General features: G+C 39.1%; 1 long non-coding RNA gene across 1 annotated transcript; it reads right to left on the reverse strand.

Moving 5' to 3' along the window:
- On the reverse strand, window positions 1,301-5,967 carry LOC110393008. Its single transcript, XR_002434723.1, has 5 exons — window positions 5,861-5,967; window positions 3,517-3,615; window positions 3,314-3,359; window positions 2,281-2,402; window positions 1,301-1,523 (listed from the first exon to the last, which is right to left on the reverse strand). It is a non-coding gene; the product is annotated as an uncharacterized LOC110393008 (long non-coding RNA).

The following is an 8,880-nucleotide window of genomic DNA, read 5'->3' on the forward strand; positions in this document are numbered from 1 at the left end:
ATTTTAATATTAAATTTTCGTATCTGAGATCCTAGACCCAAATTAGCTATCCTTGAAGGAATAAGCTCTTGCTGTGCTTTACTGAAGCACCAGTGCCTGCCTCAGACTCACTTGTACTTGGGAATATCTTGTGCCTCTGGTAATATAAAAGGGAAGTGACTGTGACACTGTAGCTGAACGGTTGTGTTTGGCAAAGCTACATGGCAAAAAAAGGCCACTTAGGTCTTATGCACTACAGCTGGAGAATAAGTGGCTTAAGCTACCGAAGCCTGCACTACCAGTCCTTAAATTGTGTCTTCTGAAAATAGAGACAACAAGGTCTGCTGGTTTGCTGGTATGCCTCAAATTCACTGCTTTTCTGTGGAATAAAATAATATTAAATTCAAGTACACAAAAAGAATACTCTAATCATATAAGACTTAAATCTAATCCTCTCAAATTTAGACTATTATCAGTATGGTCCCATAGGACTGAAAACTATCTCTTGTGCTTCAGGACACATTATGTCATGTAAGACTGTTAATAAAATATCCCTCAAAATCTTAAGGAAGCTTTTCATGAAGCTCAAATCAGACTGGGACATAGTGAAGGCCAGTGGCCGTACCCACTCCACAGTCTGATTACTGTTGGACTTCATGGTGCATGTTTTTCCGGGGTACCACTGGAGCCTCTGCCATATCCAAGGGACTCACAGCTAGCAAGTCCTCCCAGCTTACCTGTTCCCTGTCCCAGCTGAGATGAGCTATAGCAACCAGACCCAGTGTGGGCAGGAGCCACCTGAGCTACCAGCAACAGCTGCTCCTCCTGCAGTCAAACCTCAGGGCAGGCTGCTCAGCTGCTGGACGCACATCTCAAAAGCCTTCAACTCCCTGTCCACTCACTAATTATTTTCCTGTTGTGATTTTTGGTGACGGACTGCCAGCTCCTGCTCAATTCTCACCCTCCACCTTCCACTCCCCACCCCCGCTTTTCCATCAGTAATGTGACTCATCTGCAACACTACTGTGAGCCATTTAGATTTGAATACTTTATCATCAACTTTCAGCCATCAGTTCCAGGGTCCTTAAATATTACCAAATATAATTCAAGTGTGTGCTTACATATGTGCATATATATGGCTGTGTATATATACACATACATACACACAAAAAAAAAACCATTATGCTAAAACTGAAAGCTCAGGAAAGTGAAAATAGTAAATATTATATTCTCCCACTGCAAATCCATTTTTACTGTATAATTTGTAATACTTAGGATTGGAACAAGGAGTTGAAAATTCAATTTATTACTTTACCTTGTATTAGCTGAAAATCCAGTCCTGTGATTTCAAAACTTTCTTCAGAAGAAGCGACAGAAAATTCTTCCAGTGATTTTATGTTCTTTGAGAAAGATGGCTTTATCCTTCCAGATTCTTCATCTGGAAGATAAGAATCTTGATTCTGTTCTTTAACAGACGAATTTACAACATGGATTTCTATTCTTGATAACCACATCTGGCTTATTTTTGGATAAATTGATTGTGCCTAATAAAGAAAGAGAGGATATTTCAGGAACAATTCATGTGTTTGAAGTTAGCTATAAGTCAGTTTTCATTTTCCGTTTTAGTTTTCAGTTTTCCCCTCCCTCAATCTGAAATGGTAAATTTCTAACCAAAAGAATACCATGGGCCCTGTATCCTCTCAGCTTACTCAAAACACCCAGCTCTTGCAACAATGTTTTAATGTGTTAATGACAGTTCTGAGTGTAGACTTTTGGCCCAAAAGCCAATAGAAATTGAGAGGTTTTTTGATTTTTTTAAGTGCACTTTTCTTTGAAAATCCTGCAAAGAATAAATCAGAAAAGGTAAGAGCTTGCACAAAATGTCACTTAAACTAATGGATTACAACAGATATTTTACACTGATCATAAACGAACATCCTTGAATGGAGAAGCTGTCATTTGTCTCTATTTCAGAATGAAATGGAGCACTTCAGAGAAGTTCTGTATCATACTCTGCTTTCAGATTTTTTTTCTTATGAGTACAACAAAAGAGACATTATGCTTAAAAGAAAAAATCTAATCCAGTCCTAAAATACAAGCCACTTTTTCTTCATCCTTGAACCTTGATAATATACCCCAAGCCTTTAAATACCATTATCTTCAACTCAGGTTGGTAGTAAATAAAACAAATTTGCTTACAGTAATTCCCAAGGTGACATAATAACACCTAACTGAGTCTGGAGAGCTCACCACTGTTGATGCTCATTGCTCACCTCGCTAGAAGCATGGAGCTTCCCTCACCTGGCATTATGAGCACAGCTCTCAGGCAGCAGCAGCAGGGAGAGATGGAATTTCTAGGGCTTTGCATCACCTTGTGTAAATCCTTAGAGCAAGACAGCAAGGGCTGTCAGCTCTTTAGCCTGCTGTTAAAAAGCACAAATGTTGGAAAATTAGCAACATAGCAATGTTCCTGGTTACCTACCAGGGATAGCATAGATTCAATAAATTCATTTTATATAGGCAACAGCCAATCCAAGCTGGGTTTAAAAACCATGGCCTGGTGGTGCATGGCCCTGCACAGCAGACTAGAGAAAAGTTTCTTCAGTGAAGACTTAAGTGTGTTCTCTGAAGACAGATTCTTGTTACTGAGGAGTTATTTTTTCCATTAATGGCATAAAACTAGTTGTGGTGAGGTGCAGAAATCATTAAGCTTTATGTCCTGTGAACTTAAACCTGAGGGATTTGCCATCATCATGAACAGGCCAGTGATCAAGAAGCATTTATGCTGCATTAATGCTCTCTCTCACTTTTTTAAGGCACATCCTGGGTTTGCAGCTTAAGCCAGAGGTATGATGACTACAAGACATCACCCCCAAAAAGATGCTGAAATTATCACCAGCTGTCTTTGTCCTTTCCATTACAAGTTTCTCGTTCTTTTGAGTTCCTGAAGGATCGGCTTACGTCTGCATATTTTAATAACTGCATGCAACACTCTGTTAAAGTGCAAAATATACTTTTGAGGTGTTTCTAAGGTTAGTAGGTAACTATTGTAAAGTGAGCTTTAAAGTCTTTATCTGTAATAGGCTGAAGTTTCTTCAGATTTCAAGTGCATGGAAATATGAAGAAATGAACATGAAGAAATGAACAATTATGGGATATATTGAAAAATTTCAGATCCCATCTAACTATTTAGAAATCCAGGAGTCTTCATCTATTTCAGAGATTAATTATAGAGATATGTTTGCTAATCAAGTTTTTTAAACTAATAAAGTGTATTTGTACATAAGTGTTAAGGAAATTTGGGAGCAAAAAGTAAAGTTGCAGCAATACATACTTGCCATTCACGATGACAAATACATCCATATATGGCCCACCTAAAACTTCAGAAAGTACGAAATGTTATTTTATTAAATTACATATCAGCTTTATCAAATACACACTTTGATTATTCATTAATTTCTCAGCGATATTTTAAAGGACTGTAATGGCCATCTTGATTTTTAAAGGTATTAAAATCAGTTACTTCATAGGTCATACCTTATTTTCAGCTGCAAGCTTGGTGCTGTAGGTGGCACTGTAGGCCCAGCAAAGAAATCATTCTCCTTCAGCGCGATGTTTAGCTGATCCCCTTCCTTCCTAGAGCAGGAGCTCAGTAAATAATTCAAATCATTAAAAAGTGCAATAGCAGATGACGATGCTTATCTAAAAAAGAGTTTGTTATGGCTTTATGAGAAGCAATGCTACACTAGACATTTCATTAGTTTTAAGTAACTATGGAGTTCCTCACATGTTTTGAGAGGTTAAAAAAAGCTTTAGCTTCCCTGCATGGATTTTAAACTTTTGGAGAACAAAAATCTTCATAGAAATATCCCAATAAACAAACAAACAATAATCACCTCCATGTATTTGCAAGGAGAGTAGATGTAGCAGTAGTTTAAATAAGGAGGCTGCTTGCCATGTCTTGTGTGCAGTCAGAAAAATCACACCACTGAGCAACAGTAGTTACTCAAGACAGAAGAGAGATGTTATAACAGCCTCCTAGTACTCTCTCTGAATGCTCCTTTCCTGTGCTCCAGGAAGAGTACTTGCTTCCTTAGTATTTTATTGTCCATTTTGTGTCCTCTCTGGTTATTACATCATAATCATTTCAGCGTATGTACTCTAATATGTATGTGGATAAAACCTCATGCTAATGGGACCCCATTCCCTTCTAATCTCTAGGCATTATTGTGAATAAGCATGAAAAGCTTATCAATAAAACATGATCTGAGAAGATGATACTTCATAGAATCATATAATATTTTATAGCTTTGCTTTTTTCGGTGTTTTTCTACATGTTTTTTCATATAGTTGATTCATAATGATGTGCGTTCATGTGAGGCTCTACCTTACCCCTCCATATGTGAAATGAAATCTGAGGAAACTAAGATCAAAGTTCCCTTTTGCTTTCTAAAAGAGTTACACTTTAATGAAAAGCAGTTAACATCATTGACGGTACTTAGCAGCAAATACGTTCAAGGGAAAGGACATGAAGGTTTTTGCAGCTACTTCTCTGATACACCAAAAAGGCTATCAGAAAGGTAACCTGATCTGTACACAGTAAATTGCATGACAGTGTAAGAATCGCTCTATTTTAAATGAAACACTTGTCTTTTACAAGCCTTAGGCTCAAACTAAGTTCAAGAAACAGAGCAGCAAATTAGCCAATAAAATTAAGGCCATCAAAGATATAGTCAGCCAAGCAAATCCATGCTTTTGTAACCTCCGAGAGCACTTCTGAAAATGTCACTTTTACTCCATTTTTTTTAGAATCACAGAACCATTAAAGTTGGAAAGAACTCTAAATATACATGAACCACAAAGAGACCATTAGTGAGATCAGTACTCAGAAATCAAGAGGAGAGGAGTCATCCAAATTACAAATACATTTTAAGTGTGACAGCTCTGAAAAATATTATCAAATAACAATTTTCACTCTGTTTCTGGGCTGAACAAGTAAATCAGTAGTATTATTTATCTTTCCTTCATAAACATCACTTTAGAGGGAGCCCAAAACCTCGTTAGGGCCCTGAATATCCGAATAGACATTAATTGCCACATCCCCAAGAACATTAATATTCCCAAGGACTGGAGGGACCAAGACCAAAGCCAGATTTTGGAAGAAGCTTGTAGGTCTCCTCCAAGTGTAAGCCCACCTGTCCCTGCCACATCACTCTCAAAACAGAAAGAAGAATAAGTAAATGAAATCCTGGAACACAGCCTGCAAAATTATGCTAGCTTTCTCCAAGATGGCTGAGTTACCTGACACCTCCAAGGCAGTTTTGCCTGCAGCAATAATATCCATACACCGATACCACAAGCTTCAACTTTCATGAACTTCTGTTTCCACCCCTGAACCCACCCAGCCCTTTCACATATCTATAGCCTGTTTGCCCAGCTCTTCCAAGTTGGTGCTCTTCTCGCAACCCAGTCAATTAAAGCTAGAAATATCTTTCAAAGGTAAGTAATATACTCTTAACCAATTTTCACCAAAGTTAAACAGGTTTGGCTTTACAGAAAACTCTGCTGAACTATTCAACCATCCCTCAAAGCAGACTGTTGTCATTCAGATCATTCTCCCACTGCTGATTAAGTCAAACCAGCAACCAACTGCCTTGAGCACCACAATCCCTATAAAATCACCCAGTTTTCTGAGCATCCCTGCTGAAATCATCACCTAGATCCTCTCTAACATCAGCCCAGCTTACATACCCCACCCCAGCACCTTGATCTTCTTCCAACCCAAGCCAATCCATGATTCTATGATCTTGGGGGAAGGTAACAACTACGCTAGGAGAAGCATTCTCTTTACTCCAAATTAGCACACAGTAAGCTCTATTACCTCAACAGCTGGTACAACTACAGACAAAAAAGTACCCTTGAACTTAAAGGGACCTCACACATTCATTATCCAAACCATCTTTCAACAACGCTTTCCTCAACCATGCAGCTTTTTAAGGTGGGGATGCATGTTGAATACAGATAGGTTCCTGAGAATCCTGATGGAACTTTATGGTCTTGACCATGCTCACCTGGGCACCTCTAGCCCAGGCCATGTCTATGTATTTAATTAATATTCATTAAATATTTAGTCTAATATTTAACTTCAGGCTGGGAGCTTTTTCTAGTTTCCTAAGTCACAGGTATAGTCTTTCCTAGTACCCCTTCCTGCTTTTCTTGATTAGCTGTTTGATTTCCCTGACTTATTTTCCCATTTAGATGCTTAGTGAGGTGCCAGTAAAGCCTATCTGTCCTGTCCTCCTCCCTTTCCTGCTTTGGGGTTGTGCTTTGTTGGTGAGACCTTTGTTTTATGGCTGCCTCAGCTCCCAGCTTGCTCTTCACTGTGAAGTAACCTCACTCTTACTTCTGACCGTGTTGCTGCTCTTTATGCTGTTGCCCCATTTTCTTTAGGATTGTGAGTCCAGGGATTGTTCATTCACACAGGAGTGAGATAGAGACAAGTTTAGAAAGCTGGTACTATAGGTGAGCTCTCAAAATGTGAATTGGTCTATTGTATGCCAATTTGGATGTGAGATGAGGTCTCTGGAAACCTCCTTTCCCAAGCCTGTTCCTTCACATTCTCTGAGTATAAAGCTTGTGCAGCTGGCTTCCATCCTATAGATGTTGCAAGAGGTTGTAGAGGGGAGGTACTGCAACCGTTAGCTGTGCCTGTTATGATTCTCTATGCACTGTGCTTAAAGGGGACTCTGAAATGCTCCTTCCCCAGATAGCCACGTAATGCTAATTCCTTATTCTTCATGTGACTCCATAATTTACGGATCTTTAGCATTACCCCGTGCCAGAAATCTGCCACTGCTTTCTCGCGTAACACAAGGCATAGTGTTTCATGGACTGGTGCTGAACTAAACTGAGAGTTTTGCCTATTGAGTGCCAGAGGATAAAAAGTTAGGTGCAAACTGCAAATACTGTGAGGTATCCCACTTGGCTGGCAGCAAAGCTACGTGAAGCTGCAGATCAGAACATAAGTGTGCTGTGCATGGGAGCATAGGGGAATTGGCTTATCATCTGATTGTAACACATATTTCTGGAAGATGCCAGTCAAAGAAAATACTGCAATGTTGTTTTTCATTATTACTTTAATTGGAAAAGGTTGAGATGTAGAGCTGCCCGCTCCCACACATGAAGAACAAAGACTTAAGAAAAAGGAGGGGGACTTAAAAAATGGGAAAAGCAAAAGAATGTAAAAATTGAGCTTACATCAATATTTTAAAGTATGGAAAAAGGTAGTAAAGCAAATACTAGTTTTCTTCATTACATTCCTGGTGGTTTATGACTGTTAAGTTTCAGTTAATTAACATACCTAAGCAACGATGTAATGTAAATACATTGTTAGTCTTTTAAGTAACATGTTGAAATTACAAACAAGAAAGTTGCTAATATTTGTGTAGCTAAGTTTATTTTATCCAAAACATGTACGTATTTATTATACCCTTATACCTTGAGAGCAGTGAATTCTCACATACCTACTGACTAATTCTGAGTGGCATGGGTGGATTAATTTTCTGGCGGTGGCAATCTGGAACACTAAATTTATTAGGTAATGTCAGTGCTAGCATGTCTCGTACCCATTACCCCACAATAATTAATAGCAATGCTAACTTGACCTAATAGCACAATTGCAAATGCTAGTCGGGATATTCCACAGATTTTTCTTCCCGGACTCAAATACTTGTGGTTTTCTTCAGAATGTCCTGGAACAAACATTTGTGGCATGTCTAGACCAGCACTTAGTGCTGAATTCAGTTAACTCAAGTTAATTGGTAATCAATTAACTGGAGGTAAAATAGGACCAAAACCTCTACTCTTGGCATATTCAAATCCAGCAGGCAAAAAGTACTGAAAAAAAACTGCAGGCTGACTCTGCATGATCCTCTTATTTTCTGTTTAAGGTAGATTGAAAAACATCAGCATTTGAAAGCCAGTATGAAAAAATTTATTTGTACAGAAGCCATGCATCTGTCTGCAAATACAGCATGCGTCTGAGGGGCAACTGTCTCCACTTACCATGATCACCAGGGTATATAACAAAGGTTTTGTACAACAAGTCTGCAAGGGATGAGGCGAAGCAGTGCAGTAGAGATGTAGAGTGGTGATGCAGCTATGTACTAATACACAGCCTGGTGGCTGGAGCTTCATGCTGAGGGCAGTATATGACGTCCTTTCCAAAAGCTTCTTCTCTTGCTATGTGGCATGGTTTGACTGCAGCATCAGCCGTCACAGAGAGGGCACCATGGGCAGTCAGGTGGCTGCTGTTGGAGTTGAATAGCTGCAAACAAGGCTCAAAGGTTGTCTTGGCAATAGCTCCCAACACTTGTGCTGTGAGTGATTATTTAGGCAAAATGTTCTCCAGAATATGAGGTCTCTGGTCATGTTCCCCTGCAGATGTTGGCTGGGCGAGTAGTGCATTTATTACAGTGATTGCTGTTGCATTTTCTTTTATAGTACTGCATTTCTGCCCGGGATCCAGTTGGATGTTCCTTCTCAGGTCCTGTAGCTTCTGTAACAGATACACAGTGCTAGTTTTCTGATCTGGAAATGATTGTACTTCAGTATTATTTTCGTTTATGCTAACAAAGCCTGTCAAGAACCTAAATCTTCATTTCACCTCCCTAAAGATGAGGCAATTTAATCCTCTTGCTACCTGATGATCTTGCAGAAATTGCTAATCTGAGGGCTGTGTTCATGTAAACTGTATAGCACAGTTTACATGATATATACGCAAATGTAATGTCTCTATCAGACTCACTGATAGAAGGGGTTTTTTAAGATTAAACTGGTCATTTCAACGCAAGAAGTGGAATAACCACACTGCTGTGAATCTCCTCAATAATGCTACAGCTG

Source organism: Numida meleagris, chromosome 2 (genome assembly GCF_002078875.1).
Source record: "Numida meleagris isolate 19003 breed g44 Domestic line chromosome 2, NumMel1.0, whole genome shotgun sequence".
NCBI classification, from domain to species: domain Eukaryota; kingdom Metazoa; phylum Chordata; class Aves; order Galliformes; family Numididae; genus Numida; species Numida meleagris.